General features: G+C 41.8%; 1 protein-coding gene and 1 pseudogene across 4 annotated transcripts in view; both read right to left on the bottom strand.

The window, feature by feature from the left end:
• Positions 1-23,129, bottom strand: part of MAGI2 (membrane associated guanylate kinase, WW and PDZ domain containing 2) — a 1,312,199-nt gene that overhangs the window by 5,470 nt on the left and 1,283,600 nt on the right. The window lies entirely within an intron of this gene.
• Positions 6,144-6,692, bottom strand: LOC117012068 (60S ribosomal protein L13a-like; annotated as a pseudogene).

The following is a 23,129-nucleotide window of genomic DNA, read 5'->3' as shown; positions in this document are numbered from 1 at the left end:
AAGGAGGAATTGAAACAGAGAGGTTAAGTAACTTGACCAAGATTGCAAAATAGGTCAATCAGGAAAAATGTCTGGTTTCTTTACTCTTGTTACTTACCGAGAAAATTTTCCTAAGTTGTTACCTTGCAAATAGGATCAAAGTATGTGAAATGGACGTGCCCTGTGGCCACTGCTGGCCAACAGAAACTAGATCCCATCCTTGAATAGAAAACTTAGCATTTACTTCTGAACATCTTACTTGCAGTGATAAACTAGAAGGTGAAATTATTCAAAATACAAAAGAATCCCTCTTATTATAAAAATATTTCTCAAGTGTTTGTTTATATATCATTAAATAATTAGTGGAAGAAGTTAAAAGCTAAAATATTCTCAGCCACTACTGATTAAGAATATTAGAATGAAAATGAACTAGATCATAAAACAAAGTGATTTAAAAGATGGACACTTATATATGTGGTTTAATAGTTTTCATTTTTCTGGAGAAGGATTCTCCAGTTGAATATTAGACATGCAGCATCCACTCCAGGCTGAGCCTACAAAGTTCAGTAAAGCACCAAAGACAAGTAGCAGGCAGCCCCTTCCCCAACTGCGCCACCACCTGTCTCATCAAAGTGACAAGAACTCCAATGGTCAAGAGCCCTTCTCTAACATTTCAAACTCCAGTTTTCGTGAAATCTTGACACACAATAACCAGAAGAATTAATCACATTTAGGTCTTATTTCTTCAAACCTTATTGTTTTCTTTCTCCCCCCTCTTTCTCTCCATTCTTTCTCCCCTCTCTCTCTCTTTCTCTTTTTTCTTGAACCTGACCACTGGCTAATGTGTGTGATCACGTTCATTTATGAAGTCATTGTCCAGGAGAATAAGCTCCACACATCCTTCCTGTCTGAGGTGTTCTAACTAGGATTGAAAATAACAGAGTTGCATCCTGGAAAGATGAAATCAGCCACGGGGGCCTGCTGGAATTTCTGCAGCCCCTTTGTCCAAACAATGTCCCCAGGCCCAATTGTTGCAATCAGAAAGGAAAAAGCCTTTTATTTCAAACTGGCTTCCTCCGCCCATACCTGTTGTTGAGTAAAACAACAGTAGTCAAGTTACCAATGATCTTTCTGATGTCAAATCTAGAGGACTCCTCTCTGTATTCATCTTAATGCTTTATCTCACCACGTAGCACACAGCTGACCACTCTCAGAAACAAGCTGGACTCTTGGCTGCCATGACACTCCACTCTCCTGCTCTTTGTCCTATTGCTCTGGCAGTTCTTTCTAAATTTACTTTGTAGGTTCCTATTATTTTACCCGGCCTTTAACATTGGCATTCCTCGGGGCTTAGTCTTAGGTCATTTTCATTCCTTATAGTCTCTCCTAGGTGTTCTCAACTATTCATGTAGCTTTTATATAACAGTACTACCAGATGTTTCTGCCGAGCTCCATGCTACCAGCTCTATGCTGCCTTATCCATCTGCCTACTTGATCTCTCCACTAAGATAGTTCATTAGCATCTTCACTTTGGGTTAGGGTGTTCAAGAAGGTAATAACAATATTACCACCATTGGTTACGACAAATAATGGCAACAGCTAACGCTGACCAGGTACTTTTCTAAATTTTTCAAATTTATTCACATGAAAACTTGCACATTTTACAGATGAGGAAACTGAGGCACAAAGAGGTTAAGTAACTTTCTCAAGGCTGCCTGGCTGGTAGGTAATGGAACAGGGCTATTGAATGATTTCTGAAGTGGGTGATGTTCTACAAGTTCAACTGAAACACTGTCACTAGGCCCCTTTGCTCTCGATTATTTTGATTGAGAAATGAAGCTCATCTCTTCTTCTGAAGTATATGACAGAAACTTCCATCTAAAGTGATTGTCAGAGGTAGATCCATCATTATTCCAAGTGGAGACTCTGAAATGCTATTTGTGTTTGAACCTTAGGCACAGAAGGACAGTTGCTACAGTGAGGGTGTCGATTTGTGAAAATGCTGGAAGTATGAGCTGGAATTAGAGGATAATGAAATTAGATTTCCTAAGGGCAGGGATAAAACTATGAACTTTGAAAATATTCCTCACAGTGTTACACTTTGAACCTAGATTGAATTGAAAATACTTATACTAGATATTGTAAACATAAATTCTTTTACTGCTCAAATGAATAAAATTATTCTGCAAAGAGATTCATGGGTTTGGTAAGTGTTAACTTCTTTTCACAAAAACCTTTCCTGTTGCAACCTGTAGTTGGCTGAGTTATAGAATACTGATGCGGTTGAATCAAAATATATTTTCTTCTAATTTAGAATATTATGGGAAAATATAAAAATAATTAGAGTAGATCAAAGGACAGTAATATGAAGTCATTTGATGTTCAAAAGATAAATCTTTTAAAGACGTATTCAAACCATAATGGTTCATTTGAATCTGTTTAACCATCACGAAGGTGATTGCTTTTTGTAACAAAATACAAATATGAAAAATGTGCATTTAAAAATTTTAGAACAAATTATTTTAGTTTGCTTCTGCTCTATCTGAAGCATTGTTTCCAGTCTGGAGACATTGTTAACGGTCTTCAAACATGTATTTGTGTCATTTTTATTACCACAGAGATGCAAAGTTGGTGTCATAAACATTAACAACTTTAAAAATTGTGGCCATACTTGCTTAGTGATGCTTCACAGCTATATACTCATTGTGAAAGCCTAATCAAAGTTGGGGCAGTAACCCCGCTCACACTGTAACTCCCTCCAGGGCCCAAAGGACACATCTCAGGGCTCGATGGGGCTGTTATTGTAGCTATCATTGACTGAGTGCTTCCTATGGACCCGAAACTGCGTGCATCATGCTGTATGTTTCATATACATTATCTTTTCATCCTCACAACAGTTCTCAAACAATGATGTTGTTATCCCTATTTCACAGACGAGGAAACTGAGACTTAGATACATTAAGCAATTTGTTAGGACCACTCAGGTAGTAAATGAGAATCAGGACAACTGACTACATAATTTTAGAGCCCAAGCCCAAACCACTAGTCTATTCTAGTGCTTTCTAAACTTTTCCACATCAGGACACACATATAAAAAGATAATATTTAGGCAGTGCACTGGGGTAAACATGAAAATGATCAAGGTCAGATGACACCAGCCAAGCCCTTCCTGTATGTCCCAAGGGCCAACGGGAGTCAGGATCTTGGTAAACCCATCAGAGGAGGGTCGTGGAGAACAGATTAGGAAACTCAGTGCTATTTTCCAATGAGGTAAAATCCTGATAATCCAGATTGATCTGGGGATGTAGGAGTGCGTAGGGATTGGTTTTATCAGTAAAATATTTGCATTACAGGGTATATGAGAAATATGCTGGTTAATTTATTTCAAGCATGTTTTGGAAAGCAACACAGTCTTTTTTTCAAATAAAATCTTAAATGAAAGCCCAATATGTAAAACTGATAAAAACCAGAACTGCTTTGGTTAAGTGGGGTGGATCCAAAGCCTCTTGCTGTTGGCCCCCCACGCCCATCTGCGTGTCTGTTTAAGCCATTTCTCAGGACTCTTGAAGGGCTAACAGAATAGTTTGAAAACCCCTGAAGTGAAGAAGTGATGTTTCTAACATCCCCTGTTCAAAATAAAAACTTCCTACTCGGGTGGGAAGAGAAGCAAGTCAGGGAAGATTTATTTAATAGATTTTTTTCTCAGTACTAGTAGTTGGGAGTTAGACTCCAGAGAAAAGAGACAAAGCACAGGGAAGTTTCACTGTGGTAAGGGGTTGGAAATGTGTGTAGTGGGGTGGGGCTGGATAGACTTCACCTTCACCTAACTGTGCCTGGGCTGGCTTAGGCACCTGGACCTTCAGCTGACAGTCCACAGTACTGCCTAGGAGACGGTGACCCTGTTCGTCTTCAGGAAGAGTAAGTCAGCAACTTGCGGTGGAAAGAAAAGTCAATGGCAGGCCTGGCTTCTCGCTCTGGTACCTCTACTTGGTATGAACTTGGGCAAGTCATTTAACCATTTCCAGCCTCAATTTCTTAGGGAAATTGGGAAGTGAGAATTGGGAATAATATCTACCCTGCTTCCCTCCCAGAGTTGTGATGATCAAATGAAATAATATATATGTGACACCACAGCCATGTGCTCACAGCAATTTTATATATATATAATATACATATATATGTACATATATGTATATTTATATACTCATCAGACATTAAATTAATAGTTTGAACCCAATTTTTAATAGCAAAATGCAAATTAAAACTACATTGAGACACCACTACACATCTAATATGGATACAAATTTTTTAAACACACTGAAAATAACTGGCAAGGATGTGAAGCAACTGGAACGCTCATATGTTTTTGTTAGGAATGAAAATTGGAACAGCCATTTTAGAAAACAGTTTGGCAGTTCCTTAAAAAGTTAAACATTCAGTTACCATACAATTCAGCAATCTCACTCTAAGGTATCTACACAACTGAAGTAAAAACTTATGTTCACATAAAAAACCAAATGTGGATATTTATAGTGGCTTTATTCTTATTCACCAAAAACTGGAAACAATTCAAATGTATACCTGGTGAAGGGTAAGCTCAGTACCTTGTGGCACAAAGTACTCTGCTATGAAATGGAATAAACTACTTACACACCCAACAGCATGAGTGAGTCGCAGGTGCATTACGCTAAGTGAAAGATGTCAGATTGAAAAGGTTATATATTGTGTAATTCCCTTTATATGACATTCTCAAATAGACAAAACTAAACGGACAGAAAACTGATTGGTGGTTTCCAGGGGTTAGTGTGGGAAGAATGAGAGAACTGAGGGGGTTAGGGAAGTGTTCTGTATCTTGAGTATGGCAGTGATTACATAACTGTATATTTTTCAAGACTGGTAGAACTGTACACTAAAAAGAGTGATTTTACTGTATGTAAATTATACCTGTTTTTAAAAATGTGAAAAAAATTAACAGTGCTGAGAAACTGTTTTTAAGCCTGGTGTGAAGAAGTCTTTTTAAATTGGTTACACCTATTACAAATAGTGTTTCCTAATTTGCTTAGTAGCACCCCTTTCTCCCCTCACCACTGGACTAAGGAAAGTCTCAGCCCAAAGAAACTGATAATGAATTCTGAGTTCACAGAGTCAGCAGAATCTGAATAAAAGAAGTTTTACTTGACTCTTTAGAAAGCATCTTTCATCTCAAAGCTTTTCTAGAATTGTGTTGTTCATCACAAAAACACAGCCCCGTCTTAATTGGCAGAGAGCAGAAATAAGAGAATAAGCAATCCTAAGTTACCTATTTCATGGGAGAAATGATGAAACTGATAATATCCACCTCTTGCTAAAGATGGGAGAAGTGGAAATGAGCTCCTCAGAGGTGACTCTTGGACTTCAGCTAAGTCTGGATCTCTGCGGAATGCAAACAAGATCTTCTTGATGATCCCTTCATCAGCCTCTGGAAGCCATCGATGGGCAAGACTCAGGTGTAAGATTAATTCACTGCAAAACTGAGGCCCCACAGAGATGTGCAACTATATTCCCATCAATATGTCCCCAGGGAACAAAGTCCTTTTTTAACAAGCTGGCTGTTTAAAAGCTAATAAATTAGTGGAAGCCGAGCTTTTGTGCCCGGAGCCATTCAATTTTGTTATCATACTTCCTCAAGGTTATCCTTAGACAATTTTTTTTCTGTATCCAATTTTAGTTTTCAAAACACTGTCCTCTTTTTTATTCATGTCTCTCTATATTGAAACTTAGTAATCAGATGCTCTATCCATCTTTTTTTTACCTTCAAATATAATTTATTTTTGATCACGAAATACAGGCAAGGGCCAGGCTGAGCATGGCGTGGCATGTTGGTATTTATGGACGTGCATGGGCTGGGAAGACGTGCCCCTCATGCATTTCCCACATTCTAACAGCCGCAGAGTACAGTATTGCACCATGTGGGAAGTTTCAAACAGATGCCCTATTCCTAGCACGGGGTCCCCTACAATCACAGTTTTCTAGCTCACGTTTGCAAATACTGAAACAGAAGGGACTGCGTGTTCCTTTTACTGATTTTCTGAAACTCTCCATGAACAAGTAAGACGTGGACAAATTATGCCTGCAGGCCAGGCCAAGCACGAGGAATAGTCTTTATTACTTTCAGTACAGGAGCCTCAGGTCTTGAGGATCTCTGTGTATTAGTCAGTTTTCTTCTCCATGTTCTGTTCAGCCTATTTCCATTGCCTCATGAGCTGTTCTTTTGTCCAGGCATGAATTTTGGCCTTCTCCTTCCTCTCTCCCTCCCGGGAAGCTGTCACCTCCTGGTACTTTCAACCAACCTCGTGAGCCAGGTGCCCCAGCTAGACAAACTTTCACGGAGGCTTCAGACACACAACCTGAGGGCAGTGGAAACCACTGTCCACCTTTTCTTGTCAGAGGGTGGCGGGCTCCCTTCAAACACTTTTCTTGTCAGGATGGCCTGGTCTTGCTGTTCGGGTGGGCAGCATGCCTCCACTGTCCACCAAAAGATGCAACTGAGGCCTGATGGAGTAGGGGCCACAGGCCTGGTTGATGTTCATATGCTTTCAGAGAAAGGCCAGGTATGTTAACTTTTTTCTATAGAAATTTCCAGAAATGTTCATCACTTCACAGCATATGACCACTGGCTCTGGCCCTGCTTGGTCATGGTGAATGCCTGGTGGCCAAGGAGGTGGCTTGGCCATTGAGCACCAGACCTGCCCTTCTGCCATCTTTGGCAGGTCCCTGGGGAAACCTTGTTCTTTTTCCATTCAACAGATATTTATGGCGCACCTACTGCTTACATTATAAAGGTCTATGCACTGAAAATACACCTGTGAAGAAAGCAATATTCCTGTCTTTGTGGGTCTTATTACTGTGTTTCCCCCAAAATACCTAGCCGGACAATCAGCTCTAATGCGTCTTATGGAGCAAAAATTAATATAAGACCAAGTATTATATTATATTATATTATATTATATTATATTATATTATATTATATTATATTATATTATATTATATTATACTATATTATACCTGGTCTTATATCGTAGTAAAATAAGACCGGGTCTTATATTTATTTTTATTCCAAAAGACGCATTAGAGCTGATTGTCAGGCTAGGTCTTATTTTCGGGGAAACACGGTATCATAGTGAAAAAGACAGAAAATTAATAGACAAATAGGTAATAATACCAAGTTTGGTATGTTGGTAGACAAATAGTAATAAAGACACCAAGTCTGATATGGATCAGTGCAATGCAGAAAAATAAGACAATGAGAGAGAGAAAAATGTGGGCTGTTTCAGATAAGGTAGTCAGGCCTTTAGATAAGGTAGATAAGGCCGTTCTGATGAGATGACCCTGAGCAGGGGAGCAGTCTGAGGAACAATTCACGTAGGCAAAAACGGAACAAGTGCCAAGAGAGGGTTTGGCATGTTGGAGAAACGGAAAGTAGGACTGGAAGGTAGACGAGGGGAAGTGTCAGATCACACGGAGCTTTAGTAAGGAGTTTGAATTTTATTGTGTGATGGAGGTTATTGGATGGTCTCAAGCAGGGGGATGATATTTTAAAAGGCTGACATGGCTGCTATGTACAGAATGGATTGCAGGTGGAATCAAGAAGACCAGTCCGGAGCCTATTGTGGTAGCCCAGGCAGGACGTCATGGTGGCTTGGATGAGGGCGGTGGTGATGCAGGTGGTGAGAAGAGGAAGATTCAGGATATGTTTTGAAGACAGACTAGATTGGCCATGTTGATGGATTGGATATGGGACGTGAGGGAAAGAGAATAGTTACAGAGGACACCAGGTTTTCTTTTATATTTACTCCTTAGAAACTGTACTGACCTTCACTTAGACTTATGCTAGGTACTGGAGATGTAAAGATGAAGAAGAAGAAACAATTCTTGCCTTCAAGGAACTCATTACTATACTATTTCACTGTAGGTGGGCAGGGAGAGAACAGATCGTTCTCTGGGACTTAGGGAAGATTTTAGTTTGAGTTTGAAGGGAGAATAAGAGATCACTAGATGCAGAAAATAGGGAAGAGTATTCCAGAAAGTGGGATCAGCAAGTGCTCAGTGGGGATGGTGAGAAGTGCCTGGGTAGTGAGGGAAGAGGAGGCTGGGAAAGCCGGTTGGAGAGAACCCAGGGTGTCAACCAAGGAGGGAGAACTTCCCCCTAAAGACAACGGGGGTGTGTGTGAGAGGAGAATGATAAGGTTACTCCTTATTTAACAGGCTGATCAATTCACTGATCTTGACAAAAAATTTACACTTGAAGTAAAACTAAGAAAAGTGTGTGGCTTCAATAAGAGTATCACGTTGTTTTAGATCCTTGTATCAAGAAATGACATTTCTTTATTTTATTGGTATTGGCAAGTAGAAGCACGATCACTCTTAGGGCAGAGAAATGTTATTAATCTTGTGGTTAATGAATATTTATTGAACATCAACTCTGTGCCAATTGTGTTAATTGCTGGGAATTCAGCATGAACAAGATGACGTCCTGGCCCTTGTTAGATGAGGTAAATATAGAACAAGTGATTTCAAATGTGATGTATCATTAAAAGAACAGTTTAAAAAAGTAAAGGTGCTACAGAAGCATTTAATGCGGAGTTAACCTCTTTTAGGGGTTCAGAGAGGCCTCCTGAAGAAAGCGGTCTTTCAGTTAAAACTAGATTGATTACAATTTTATTATTAGCAGCTATGTCATCCCCTACTTCAATAATTAGCCTTTCTTTCAAGTGGTTGCTTCTCTTTTGCTTTGAATCATGTTCAGCTCTTGCCTGCCTTGAAAAGAGAAAGGAAAACATATACATCTCACTGTTTTATACACCCCAAACTAAGCTTTTCATTATTCTCCAGAATCAGCCTCACAATTCTGACTTCTCAGTATTCCTGCATTCACACTCATTTGCTCAAGTTCTGTGTATCGTATTTGAGGGGAGTCCAAATAGATCGCCATGGCTGAAATAGGCAGTGAGTTCTGCCTATCATGTGACAGGAGATGAAACATGACAAATTTCCTTTGCAGGCCATGCAAAGGACGGGTGAGTCCCTTCTGCAGGTATTGGAGAACCAGCGGAGAATCTGAGCCTGGGTTTGCAATGTCAGTCTTCATGAACACCAGAGATGGGAAAGAGAACTGACATCTAGAGTTGAGGCAGTGTAGATTTATCTTAGCTTTACTATCTGAGCTTTACTCTGTGGCTTTGGGACAATTACTCAACTTCTCTGAGCCTAAGTGAATAATAATTACCTTAGACAACTTTTATAAAAATTAAAATTACCCAAATTTTTTATAAAAGTTAAATGAGCATCTAACAGTTTTTGACACATACTAAGCACTTGTGAATAATAATGATAATGGTTAAAAAAAACCCCAGCTAACATTCACTGGATGCTTAGTATCTATGCTAAATGTTGTACATGCATTCTGTCATTCAGATTTCACAGCAAACTTAGGAGATAGATACTGTTGTTATCTTCATTATACAAATGAGGAAACTGAGGCTCACAGAGGTTAACTGGCTTGTCCAGGGATTGTTCCCTTCTACTCCGTTTGGCCTTTATGTACCTTTTACTTAAAGTTCCCATGAGAAGCAAAAAGGAGGTGTGGGTTTATCACTTCTTTCCCACCTGTTCTGCAGAAGATGTGAGCAGAGCCACAGTCCTGGAGGGGAACACACAGTTACAGATCCTGGTAGATCTGCCACCTGGACAATCCACCTGAGAGCTCATGAGGCCTCCAGATTGAAGAGCCGTCATATAGACAAGCAGGGGCTGCAGCCAATGTGAACATAGGGCCTGGGGGCTGCAGTGCCCTTAGTGCCAGGGGCAGGTGCCTGGTTACTGCACAACCCCTTTTCCCCATAAGGCAGCTGACGATGCCAAAAAACTTTGCTTTGTACTCAAGGGTTGCAACAACCTCCTGCATCTCTCCTGCTTTGATAATAAAGAACAAATGATGATACTATTTGAGACCATCTGAGTCCTCATTGGTGTTCAGCTGTAGTTATCAAGGTGTGTGTGTTGGGAGGAGGGGAGAAGGGGGACAGGACTCACATAGGTGGGGATGGAGGGGAGTGATAGGAGCCGGAGCTTGATAACTGTATAGAGATCAGCTGAAGACAGAGGTGGTACGGGGGATGGGGCTGAGGGAGACAGTGGGTTTGCCTTACTTTCAAAAGGAGAGTTTTGGCTGGGTTCGGGAAAAGGCTGCCTATAAATTTTTATTTCTGCGAAGTCTCAGACCTTCCTAGAAACAAACTGATGGTTATCAATTTCTGTAGCATTTAGGGTTCATATATAATGGCCAATTTCAAGCAGATTTCATTTCATTTTAGCAAAAGGTAAGGCTTTTCATTGGAGTCACTTCTTCAGAAATAAAATTGAACTGAGAAGAAAGAGCAGAAGCTCTACTTGACTCTTACCGCGGATGACGGTTTATCAGGGCCTCAGAGTTTCACAGGGTCTGTGCACACATAGCAAAACCCAAATGTGTCAGCAGCGCCGGCAGCTTGGAGAAGGGGCTGCAGACAGGCAGGGCCAAAGGCCGCCTCGGGGAAGGATACTGGCAGTGGAGTCCAGAGGGGTCCTCGGTGAATTGTTGGCCGAGATGCAGACTCAAATCCGAGAGCCAAACCTGTGCAGCAGGCCCCCTTCTGCTCAACACACATTTGCTGAAGAAGTATGAACTGGTGTGTGCACTTTGTGGCCTACACATTTGGTCCCTGTCGCTTCACGTGAACAGATCCTTCAGCTTCAGCGTCGCCTCCTCAGAGAGGCCTCTCTCACCAGCTTGTCGTCCAAAGTGGTTATTTTCTATTTCAGCTCCTTTGTTCCTTTCAAAACATTTACTACGGTTTATTTGTGTGTGTCTCTTCCTAGAGTATAAATCCTGTTGGAAAGGGACTGTGATCTTTCTTGTTCACTGTTACAACTTCAGTCTCTAACACAGTGCTGGGTACATACCAAGTCTGCAGTCAATTGAGTGAAGAATTAATAGGTCAGTCAGAGATCACACATTCTCCTTCCTTGAGAGTGGAACCACAGCTAACCTTAATAATTTAGAGAAATGTGCACAGACCTGGTATGTTTGAAATAAATGTATATGTATCGGTATATGCATCTATGTCTGTATCAACATGTGACATCACTTGACGTCATAAAATTCTTAGTTAAATGTTATTATATTACTATATTGCTCAGTGGAAAAAATGTAAGGTTATTACACACTAAGTAAAAGTTGTAGGGAAAAATTTTGTATGAATTGATAAAATCTTGCTACTCCAAGCGTCCTCCATAGACCAGCAGTCCTGGCAGTACCTGGGAGCTTAGCAGAAATGCAGAGTCTCAGGCCTCACCCCAGAACCACTGAATCAGAATTACATTTTAATAAGCTCCCCAGTTTGAGAAACTGCTCTAAAAGATTCACAACTTAGCCTATCGGATCATTTTGTGAACTGTCGGGGGCAGTTTAGTGAAGTTGAGGAAAGAAATATCAGCTTTCTAGGGCACCAAAGTGAATGATAGTTTCAGGAAGAATATGAAATTCTGTGCTTCACAGGTTGATTTTTGTTTTTAAATCCTAAAGAAAGACTGTCGGTTAGTTAAGTTAGTGGGTGTTTTAAGTAAGCACAACTCATTACTAGCATAGGTAATTAACAGCATGGACCTTTCACAATTTCTTTAAGGACAGACAGTAACCATTCTTTGCCTATTGCAGGTATGACTGGAGAGAGGGTAGCTGAGTGATGAGTAGTGCTTTTGAATTTTTACAAATAATTCTAACTGTGAATATTCACTTACAGAACTTTAAAAAAAGTTAGCTATTGTTATAAAGAACAACGTGGAGCCTGTTTATCCATTTAACCCATTCCTGAGATTGTGAGCTCAGTACTTCTCCCCTTGTCCATGAAAATGATGACGGCTCTTCCCTGAAAAGCTGAGTTACAAAAACCTTGATTCCCTAGATTGTAGCTGTGATTAACAATAGGTAAAATGAGTGGCCCGATCTCTCACTTGAATTAATAGATTAAATAAGCAGTTATTGGGTGCGTAAAGGTGCCAGTGTGGGGCAGCGTTTGGGAGCAAACGCTAATACTTGATTCCTGCCTTCAGTGAGATGATGTGAGGTTGGTTACTGGGGACAAACCTCTTCCCGGCCTGGGGAAGAACCGGGAATTCCCTCTCTCTTTAATCAATTTAGTCAGTGCTCTGGGTCCCTAGGAGGATTCATGGCAAAGTCTTGTTCTTTTTCATCTGGAAAATTAAACCTCCTCCCGAAATATCCTTCTTCTCTGATCCTCATCAGTAAGGATAATCTTTCCTGTTCTCTAAGCAGGTTGTTTTTATTCTGTAGGCCTCCAGAGCAGAAAGAAAATCATTTTCGAAGCTGCCTCTTCTGTTGAATATGCTTGGCACATTGGCGCTAAACAGGCAATAAATCATAATAAATGGAAATAGTCGCTCATGGCATGATCTGATTGAGTCGTTTAAACAATCGCTGTGTGTTGACAAAGGGGTAGGGTGATTATGCCAGAGGAATGCAAAGGTGCTAGAAACAAATGAACTGGAGAAATTGCTTGAAGAATGTGGGGGTTCTTCCAGGGCAATAGGATTCCTCCATTCCGGCTCAGCTTGGAAGTCCATCACCCAGCGGAATGAGCCATTAATAGACGGCTAATTCTTCGGCACCATTCTCCATGGAGGGGGCCCGACCGCATAGCTGCCACCTGAGATTTGCCTTCTAATTCTGCAGAGTTGAGAGATGAACCTCACAGGGACCTGCTAAGACTACTCTGCAGGTCGGGAGGTGAATCCTCACGTGAATGTATGGGTAAAGGCCTTCAGAGGGCGTCTCTCATTATTCGTAATAATAATAATCCGTGCAAATGGGCTGCGTTTGCCAGCGCACTCCGGAGACATCCCATTAATGCTCTTGGGACACCCCTCTGGTGCTCGTTGGTGGAAGCTACTTTTGTATATTTTCCAAATGAACGTGCGGGAGGGTAAGCGACTTAGTCGGGGTCACTTTGATAGCAGGAAGCAGGTAGAGCACAAATCAACGTCTTTCCCACCCTCTCCCGGGCTAGAGCTCAGGAGAGCAGAAACGCGGGCGTCGGCCTGAGGGAGGATGAGCGCCCCTGGCGGCCTCCGGGCCACGCCGCAGCTTCCTCCTGACTGCGTGCCGGGACCCCCACCCGCCTCCGTCTCGCAGCGAAAAGCGGGGGCGCCCTATTCCTCAACTTTCCCTGGGTCGGTAAGGTCACCCCACACCGGTTCGTATGGGGATCCATAGACTGGGAGTGAGAGGATCCTCCTCAGACCCCACTCCAAGCAGACGTAGAGTTGTGGGTCTCAGTCCGGGACGCACGGACGAATCCCCTGGGGAAATAAATGCACCCCGGAGCAATCACCTCCAACTCTGGACTTGGGTCCCAGAAGTCGGTTCTTCAGAGAGGGTGGCAGGCGATGCCCACGTGCAGGCGGGGCTAAGACTCGCTGCCTTAGAAACAGCTAGGAGGGGAACGTTGTTAGTTGGGAACAGCAATCCCAGTGTGCTTTTCATCCGAGCAGTCCCAGCGCGCTTTAGGTTTGCCTGTTGTGACATCATCTCTGCTCATTACCGTGGGACTCAGGAGTGATTGCTGATTTGAACTGAAATAAACGACTTAACTGCTAAGCGGCTGATTGGGGCAGCATTAAGCCTTTGAGAGGCTTTTCAGTGAGTGCAAGGGTACCCCATAATCCCAGGGAAGCCTCAAAGTATGACTGCGGCTGCCACTGTGCCCAAGGCGGCGGGAGGGCGAGCGGCGTGGGGCGCATGCCCATTGCCCTCCCTGGCAGCATCGGGTCCCTCCATCAGCCACTCAGCTGAATGCTCAGGGTGTGTTGGCGGAGGGAAGACAGAAACCTAACTCAGGCTTCTTTGGTCCCAAGCCTGGTGCTTTAGCATGAACCACCATGAAAAGAAAACCCCCCACCAACGTTCACTCAGGGCCGGTGTCCCGAGGCTGCAGGATGCTGATGCTGGAAGGATGCTTGTGCCTTCGACACTGAACATGCCTCCTCTTGAGGCTTCCTGGCCTGGGAGAACTTAGGTAACAAGACGCAAAACACAGGAAGGGCACTTTCCAAACAGAGCTGCAAATCTGGCTGAATGAGAAACTCAGTAGGAAATTCTTGAGGCCCGGAGCTTTGCAACCTCTGGCCGGCACACGGCAAAGCTGCTCCTGAGGCTCCTCTCAACCTGGAAACTCAGCGCTTTGAATGTCAGTGGGTGTGCCGAGGTCAGAAACTGCCGGACTCCATGCTCTGCTGTCCCTCTGAGGAGTTCACTGAGTGGGCTTCTTTAAACAAGGCTTCCTTATTGTCCAAAACACAACCTCGCAGAACACGCCTTCTAGGGGTGAGGCTCCTATCTGGGTGATGTGAAGAGGTTTCCCATGGAGGAAATGAATGGCAGCTGTGAAGCCTTCCCCAAGACACTTGGGCTGATGAGGAAGCAAAGCCTGGGCAGGCGGAGCTGCTCCTTTTACCCGGGGCTGTTTTCAACCACTGAAGGCTGGTCCCAATAAAAAGGACACTCAAAGCATCTGTGCGTATAGGAGACATGAGTCTTAAATAGCTACTTCTGATCTCAGATCAGTAGTTTTATTTTTCCCTTTCTTTATTCTTTCTTTCTCTGTTAAGGTCTTTGAAGAGTTTTGCTCTTGACCCCAAACAGCCAGGGTCAGGGGGCCATTGTTCATGTTTCCAGTGGTTGAGGAATGTGTTCTTTGACTACATTTACAGACTTTGATAAATTAGCCAAAGAGCAACGACATGATAGTTTTATAGTGCTAAAGAGGCAGCTCTTTCCTGTTCTGGCAAACCTTTTAGGCCCTGAGCCAATAGGGGCTGGCTCCTGCTTTGTAAGAGTATTCTCTATAATGGTTAGAGTCCGCGGAAATTTGGGCATCTCTAGAGGGTTATAGGCTGATCAAGAGGGCAGGAACTTCTCTGGGCTATTGTAATGCAGGTTTTAACAGTCTGTGCCATGGGGTCAAATTGCCCCTGTTCTAGTCTCGAGCATCCTCTCTGATTAAGGTCGCCCAACACTCCCTAAACCTTGGTTTTCTTATTAGTAAAATGATAGTAATTGTAGTACCTACCTCACAGAGTTGTTATGAGGTTTGAGTGAGCTCAATAACTTAAGGCACCCATCAGAGTGTCTGGCACATAGTCAATATGTAGTAAATGCAAAATGAAGTAAGTGCAGTTGTTACCATTGGTGAACCAAAAAAGACCCCATCCCCTCCAGGCTCTCTGATGGCCCGAATCTCCTGGAATTACTCTGAATGAGTCAGCTTATCCAGATCCAGAGTATCAGAGCGGGGGGACATATGGAAAAGCCAAATGCAGCTGACTGACACAATTTCCAGAACCCCAAGAGCCAGGACTTCATCAGTACATCAATATATACAATATGTAGGAATTACCAGCATCCCCTTAAACAAGCTGAGTAAAGTTTCTGAATCAGGCGAACAGGGAACAAGGCAGTAAAGAGAATACTTTGAAGTCAGAACATGGGTTCAAGTACATTGTCCATTGCTTACTAGCTGTGTGACCTTGGGCAAACCATTTTAACCTCTCTGGGCCTCAGTTTTCATAACTTAAGTGTTAACTACTTCCCTTGCCTTCTTCATAAAGTTGCCTTGTATGAAATAATTAAAGACTCTGTACAAGTACAGAGTACAATATTATTTTTCTTACCTTATCACCTGACAAGCACTCTCTAAAACAGTAGTTTCCCTTTTTGTGGGGGGACCCCTACATTTTAGTGACTGAAATTGATATAAAAGGTTTTGGATATCCCGCAGGTCAACTGGATGGGCCCTACTGTTTCTGTGTGTGGCAGGTGGAGGATGAGACGGGGCCTCACTGTGAGGGGAGTTTGTAATGTGGACCTTCATATTAGCTGTCAAAGTCAAGAGAAATTTGCACTAGAAACTTAAGTTTTAGATTAATCTTTAGAAGCCCAGCTATTTTCTTGAAGTCTGGGAGTGAGAAGGATTGGTCAACATCTCCATTTGTATGGACTTGAAACAACAAAGCTGGATTAGGGGTCGGGTTCAGAGCTTCTGAGAGGAGGTCTGTCAGCACCTTCCCCTTTAGCACTTAAGCTTGAACGAGTCAAGTGAATCAAAAGCATTTTAATGGACATGTGGCCAATGTCTTCAATGTCTTTTCACATTATTGTTTAGGAAAGAGTGAAGGACAATCAGTCTTGTGCTTCCTTTTTGGCAATGCCTTTCCGTAAGCTACAAAAATCCACAATTTACTGAGAGGAAATAATTATAAACCTCAGGAGGTGTAAATTTCAGACTCAAAACTTAAAAACAGAGCTGATGTAACTTACTAAGTATAGCTATTACTTTTACTAAGTTTAATTTTTGCCAAATTGGAACCTAAAGAAAATGCAAAAAGCATAATGACAATGAAAGGATCAGGCCAATTACTCAGGTATAAATCTTATCTCTTTCAAGTTCAAGCTCATTCTTTTTACTCTTTCATCTTCCCAGGATAGCTTGATTAAAGATAAATGGAAAAAAAGGGGTAATTTGTGTCATAACTTGTACTTCTATTTATTCCATTATTTTATGAGAAGCATTCATTAAAATAATGTGATTCCTCTCCCCCAAATTTACAGCACTATTAATATTCCCTTTTCAGGATCCAGAGTTCCCAGGGCATTTTTTTCTCTTGTAAGATTGTCATCCATTATTTCTAAGTGGATATATTGCTGCTTTAAATAGGTGTGTGTGTGTGTGTGTGTGTGTGTGTGTGTGTGTGTGTATAGGGCTAGAGAAGAGACTTTTTCTTCCTCTTCCAACAGAGCCAGCTCTTATCACAGCCATTCCAGGGACAGAATGACAGGGGTGTAAGAACCACCCACAATAGTATTAACATAGCCTCAGACTCCAGAGTCACCTTTTGCTGAACACTAGCGAGTCACTCAATGTTAATGCACCATTTTAGTATAGCTTTTTATTCCTAGCTTATTGTTTTTCATAGCACACAGGTATGGCAGTAGACTGAGAACTCTTTAATTCATTTTTTCATTTCACCCATGTCTTTGGAGTGACTATTAGATAGTAGGCCGTCAGGATACAAGGGTCAACAGAACAGTGTCCATGCCCCTTGTGGAGCTAACATAACATGGCGGGGGGCGGGGGGGCGGGGAGGGCGGGGAGTCAGAGAATCAATGGCAAAGTCAGTTTGACCATTCAAAAGACCTCAGAGTCATCATTTGCTAAAAGTGGGAATAAAGGTCCAATGTAAATGGAATCTTAGGACTCGAAAGATTTTATTTGGGAAGGCTCCTTCAGAAGCTTGATGACTTATCAAGCGGAGGAGACATAGGTATATAGGACAGCAACAGCTTATAATAATCTTTGGTTAAGGTCTCATTTTCTTTCGTTTCTTTCTCATCCATCCATTCATCCAAACAAACACTGAGTGGCCTATTCCTAGCCACTGCGGATATAAAATGAATTTAAAAACTGCTCTTTCTGCTCCTGTGGTGTTCATATTCTAAAGAAGAGAGCACGTCAGCTTCAGAAATAAATATGATAAATTTGTTAAGCACTTTAAGAGTTATATACTGAGGGATATGAAGACATAGAAAAATTACTTAGAAATATATTGTTGAGAGAAAAATACCTAGATAATGATGGCATTTTCATGAGCCTTCTCAGTTCCAGTCAACAATTTTATGGTTCTGTTCACACATGGGATAAGCCCTCTTTGTTTTCATCTGAGACCGAAGATTCATTTAATCAGAGCTGGTTTCATTTACAACTATGTGCAGTTCTCTTAGTAAAGAGCATGGATGTGAGTGAAAGCACTTTAATTTTAAAATTAATAAGCATAGATGAGTTAGAAATGATTTAACTTTTCAAGATCACTGACCTTCCTACTTTTCCATTTCTTTGATCAGCTTCCCTTATGACATAGACTGGTTTGAGGTTTCTTCTTTAATAGAAAAGAGCTTTAGTAGTGTCATATGTTTGTTTCTCAATCTGTTTTCCATTGTCTGCTAACCTTAATATAGGAAACAGTGTGAAAGAGAAACTCAATTGCACTCTTGGCAGCTAGATAGCTAGTTCATTCTTGGCTACTGCATCTTTTTTTTTTCTTTTTTTTAATTTCTTAAACTTTTTTGGCTCTAAAGCTTTCCTAGCTGGAAGCAGGGCCAGATCAAAGTACAGATGCTCCTTGACTTGCAGTGGGGTTATGTGCTGATAAACCCATCATAAGTTGAAAATATTGTAAGTCGAAAATGCATTCAGTACGTCTCACCTACCGCACGTCACCGCCTGGCCTCGTCTCCCCTAAACGTGCTCAGCACACTTCCTTAGTCTACAGTTGGGCAGTGATCTCGAGTTTCATCTCAAGACTAATTGCTTTTCTTTTCTTCTCACCAGATGCAGGAGACACAGAGGGGCATTTTTTAGATATGACGGGATGTGACAACGCAAAACACACTATCCAAAAAACACTGACAACACAGTGTATTGTAAAGTCTCAGCTGTGTGCCCTCGTGAGCGCGAGGCTGACGGGGAGTTTTGGGTCGCCGCCGCTCCCCAGCAGCAAGAGAGTATCGTACCGAATTTTGCTGCCCCAGGAAAAGATAAAAATTCAAAATTTGAAGTACGATTTCTACTGAATACGTATCGCTTTTGCGCCATCAAAAAGTTGAAAAACTGAAGCCAAACCATTGTAAGTCTGGGGCCATCTGTACAGTTTTTCTCTAATTGATGTAATCTGGCTTAACTCTGAAACAAGCTGGCTTTTTCTGTAAGTGAAAACATTTGGTGACTATGGCAACATCTTTACTAGCCACCAAGGTCTGGGAGTGCTTGCTTGTTGGAAAACAGTCAGGCGTTCTGTCTTTCCTTTTGTGCTGTGTCCCTTTTAGGCAAGCAGCAAACCTCTATGGGTATATCCAGGGTGCTTTGCAGCCTTATCACACAGAGTTTAAAATCTAAGTGGGAAATGCGACATCTCTTCTCCATTCCCTCTTCCTTAGCTCTCCCCTGCCAGCGGCCATCCTATATACTCCGTTCTAATGTATAAGCCTTCGGATACTTGCTGTCTTGGACACTCCACAGCTTTGCACCCTTTTTGTGAATGCCAAGGTTGGGAACCAGATGGCATCTTGTGTCCCAGATCTGGATGCCTTGTATCTACAGAACCTGAATGATGAGCATACAGTTGAGAAATTGAGGAGCTAGGAACTTAATACGAAAGGAGGCATCCCACATCCTCTGGGGCCTAAAAGGGTCAGAAATGGGAATGTTTCCAGTGTCAGGCCCAATGAGGACACTGCTGAGATGACCTGGGTCACTATAGGTGAGGCTGTTGACCACTCAGTTTGAATTGCCTTCAACATGGCTTCTGTGGGCTAACGACTATGACCAGGGACTAGAATAAGCCAACAGCTCATTTGGGGCGAACTATTTGCCCAGAGCTCTGACAAGCTGACGGTGGGCAATCATAGGGCCACATAGGGAGCTCTGGGGACATTGCTTTTAATCAACTTCCGCTACGAAATAACTCATGATAGTTCTAAAAAGAACAAAGTTAGCTATGGAGAAACTGCATGATAGCTACAGCTACCCTTATTTGCCAGGCAGAAAAGAAGGAAATCAAAAGGTGTAATTCAAAAAGATAATGATTTAGAATTACTTGTTATTAATAGAATTAAGCTGTATTGTGTCTTGAGATGTCTTTATTAGCATATCATAAATATGCTAACAAAATGTTCTTCCCAAATGAAAATATATATAGGCGGAGTAATTTTAAAGTCATACATTGCAAGTTGGTTTGTAACATTAAATATTAAATACATCAAGTGTCAATATAAAGTAGCTTGAGGACATTTTGCATCACTAGCTAAAATAAGTAGGTAACTGCTTATCAATCTTTATATAATATATAGACCAAACCCTTGTTGACAGGAAGTAAAAGTGATTATATCAACAAGTCAGAGAATGGGCACTTCTTACAAAGAACCACAACATGAGGGGATATGTTAGGTGCTCTGTGTGTGTCATCTTAACAGAAAAGGAAGAGAGATTGTGGCAGGATGATTTAGGTTGTCCACAAATAACAACTTCTCCTGTGAAGGCTGTTAATATGGGGTAGAATTGAAATGGCAGTAGAATCTTCTTTCCTAGATATCTGTCTAGCTCAGCTGCCTACAGGAGCTCTGGCATGGAACTCCCTGAGGAGCAGAAAATGTCTGGGAGTATTTCCTGGCGAGCCTGTAATTGCACCCGCCTAGCTTCTGCAGGGCAGCGGGAAGGTGTTTTAGAAGGCCACTGAGCCTCCTGGGATTCTCTAAGGATGAACTTGTCATTTGCCTTAAACCTGCTGCCATCTTGACTCCCCCACGTTGTTTCTCTGCCCTCAGTCACTCAGGAGCCAAGCCTCCCCTGCTTCTCCCTAATAAGGTAACTGGCAGTTCCTTGTATCACGCCTTCCTCTCCGCTCCCACCCTCGTTGACCCCCCCCACCACTCTGCAATGGTTGTCACGGTGTCAGAGCTGCCTCCACCTCCAGCCTCTCCAGCCATCCCACTGCTGACCTCGCCACTGTGTTGTCTCTGTGGTACAGCCTGGGCCTAAACTGTAGGCTCTACAGCCCTCCCACTGTTCCTCTGGCACACACTTTACATTCCAGTCAAATAGCCTGACCTGCCTTAATTCTCAAGCCCTCATGGTCATGAATTGTGCATCTGACCGGACTGTCCCCTACCTCTCTGCCTCCAAAAAGCCTGCCTGTGCTTCCCAGCTCAGCTGCAATGCCACCACATTCCCGAAGGCTTCTTTGATACGCTCACTCGCTCGCTCGCTCACAATGAGAGGTACACTTTGCCCCTTTCTTTTGAGAACCTGCTGGCTGATGTTTCCTTACTGACAGATGCGTATGGGCCTTGCCTATTCGGTAACAACTGTGGTTTATTCATCTCTCTGTTCCTTGCAGTGCCAAGGTAGGTGCCTTTGTTGTCTCTAGGACTGAATCAATTCAGAGAAAGCCTCGTGCAGGCGACACTCTGGAATGAAGGCTCCGAAATTAAATGGGTAACCAATGGATCTTACAATGTCCTCACTAGCATGTCTCCTAAATGCAGGGTATATAAATTGGGGTAACGGCTTTACTTTTTATACTTTAAGGGATTGTATTTCAGGAAGAAAGCCTGGGTGGAGAAAACAGTGACTCCCTCGGAAGTTGCCTAAAAGTCCTTGTGTATATAATTCATATTCTCACATATGTATATGTGAGATGCATGTGATTATCAAGATGAAATGTGTCAGTTGAAGTCACTTTTTCATCTTCCTCTTTATTTTACATGTTCATTAAAAATATTTTTTCCTGATTACTAAAACAATATATTGGAGACAGTTTGGATAATATATAAAAGTGTATTATCTGGGCAGTAATTCTCATTACTCAGAAAAAAAAAAACTTTGTTAAAAATTTGGATTTCTCTCCAGTTTTTTTTCTTTCTATAACATTTCTCCTTACCCTCATATTTATGTAAACTGAATTTTCGTGCCACACTGCTTTAGGGTTGGGAGAGTGGATTGTCTTATGGCCTCCATTCACCCAGAGATGGATCTCAAACATAAATAGTTCTGTTGATTTCTGGTTTTAGTTTTAGAGCATTTTTAAAAACTTCCAGTGAATATAAAGAAAAATTTAAAAAATGGCTTCAAAATTCATTTTTAACTTATTCTGTCCTCTCCCCTTCAAATTTATGATGTACTGCCTTTGTTTAAAGGACAAGATATGATGAGGAAGAGACACTGTGAAATAAAAGATGAGATGGAATCTCATAATTACCACCATATTACTACTCTGATCGGTAAAGCGATTCTCCCTGCAAATGGTCACTGCAAACTGCAAACAAGTGCAAAGATGAAGAATGAAAGGAATTTAAATTCATCTTTGGCTCAGGGCATGTAGGTTTAAAGAGTGTGGATGAAATTTTTTCCTTGTAGAAATCTCACTCATACCTTGGCTAATGTCTGTTGCACTGCTCAGCCATTCCTGCCTGACTGAATTGTTCTCTGAGCTGTTCCTCCACCATAAATCATGGCTGAGGGCTCTGTACTTCCTCCTGTAATCTGCTCTGGCCTGTAACAAATGGTTGCAGACAGAATTGCAATTCCATGATGTTTTAGTGGTTTGTAGTAAAGTACCTCACAGCCTTTAATGCCTCCTCTCCACCCCCAATCATGGATGTGGGCGGGGGATCTATTTGAACTTGATAAACAAACCTATCGGTTCTAAGGATACAGTTTGCCAGACTGTGCCAGGTGACAACCTCTACCTTGCAGAGCAAAACCGTCATTGCAACGCTTCTTTTAAAACATCTCAGGGATGTCTGAATGTTTTCTTTTATTTAGTTCAGAAGGGGAAAATGAGAACCCCAAGTATGCAGGTTCTCACTGAACATCAATGTACTTCAGAATTTATATGTGTAATTCTCCACACATTTGTGCTCGAGATGCTCTCACTAAGATCTTACGGTCTTTTGACCTATGAAATATTCCACTATTTCTCTTTTCGAATACCATTTTATACATTGGGACTGATAATGAAGGCTGTATGATACCTATGTAAAAGGTCGATAAATTTTTCACAACAGAGAAAATTCTTTATATTACCAGGTAGAAGTTGTCTAAATTTTCCATTTTTCTCTTCTTAAGAAGTTCCCTCGATTCTTTTTGCTAGCTATTTCATATTTATTAAGTGCTATAGCTGTGTTTGTATAATATATTTTCATACTCAATTTTGTCTTTGAGTAGTTTTCACCCTTAGCAATAAACCTGTCTGAGTCTTAGGGATCTCAGATTTAAATTGCCTGATGGTTTTAGACCAGTGTTATTGACTAGTATTCTGATTCTTTAGTCTCTTTTTTTTCTCTACATCATAGCTCTTCAAATTAAGCCAATCCTGCTAAAAACAATAGAAAGGCTGTTTAATGTGAAGATTGAATATGAAAGAATATTCTCAGCTCACACAAGACAACTCCTCTGACCATGCAAGGAAGTCGGCTCTGCACAGCCACTCAGTGACGCAGGAGG

This window comes from Rhinolophus ferrumequinum, chromosome 20 (assembly GCF_004115265.2).
Source record: "Rhinolophus ferrumequinum isolate MPI-CBG mRhiFer1 chromosome 20, mRhiFer1_v1.p, whole genome shotgun sequence".
Taxonomy (NCBI): Eukaryota; Metazoa; Chordata; class Mammalia; order Chiroptera; family Rhinolophidae; genus Rhinolophus; species Rhinolophus ferrumequinum.
The sequence above is the reverse complement of the archived record's forward strand: the minus strand, read 5'-3'. Positions and strand labels throughout refer to the sequence as shown.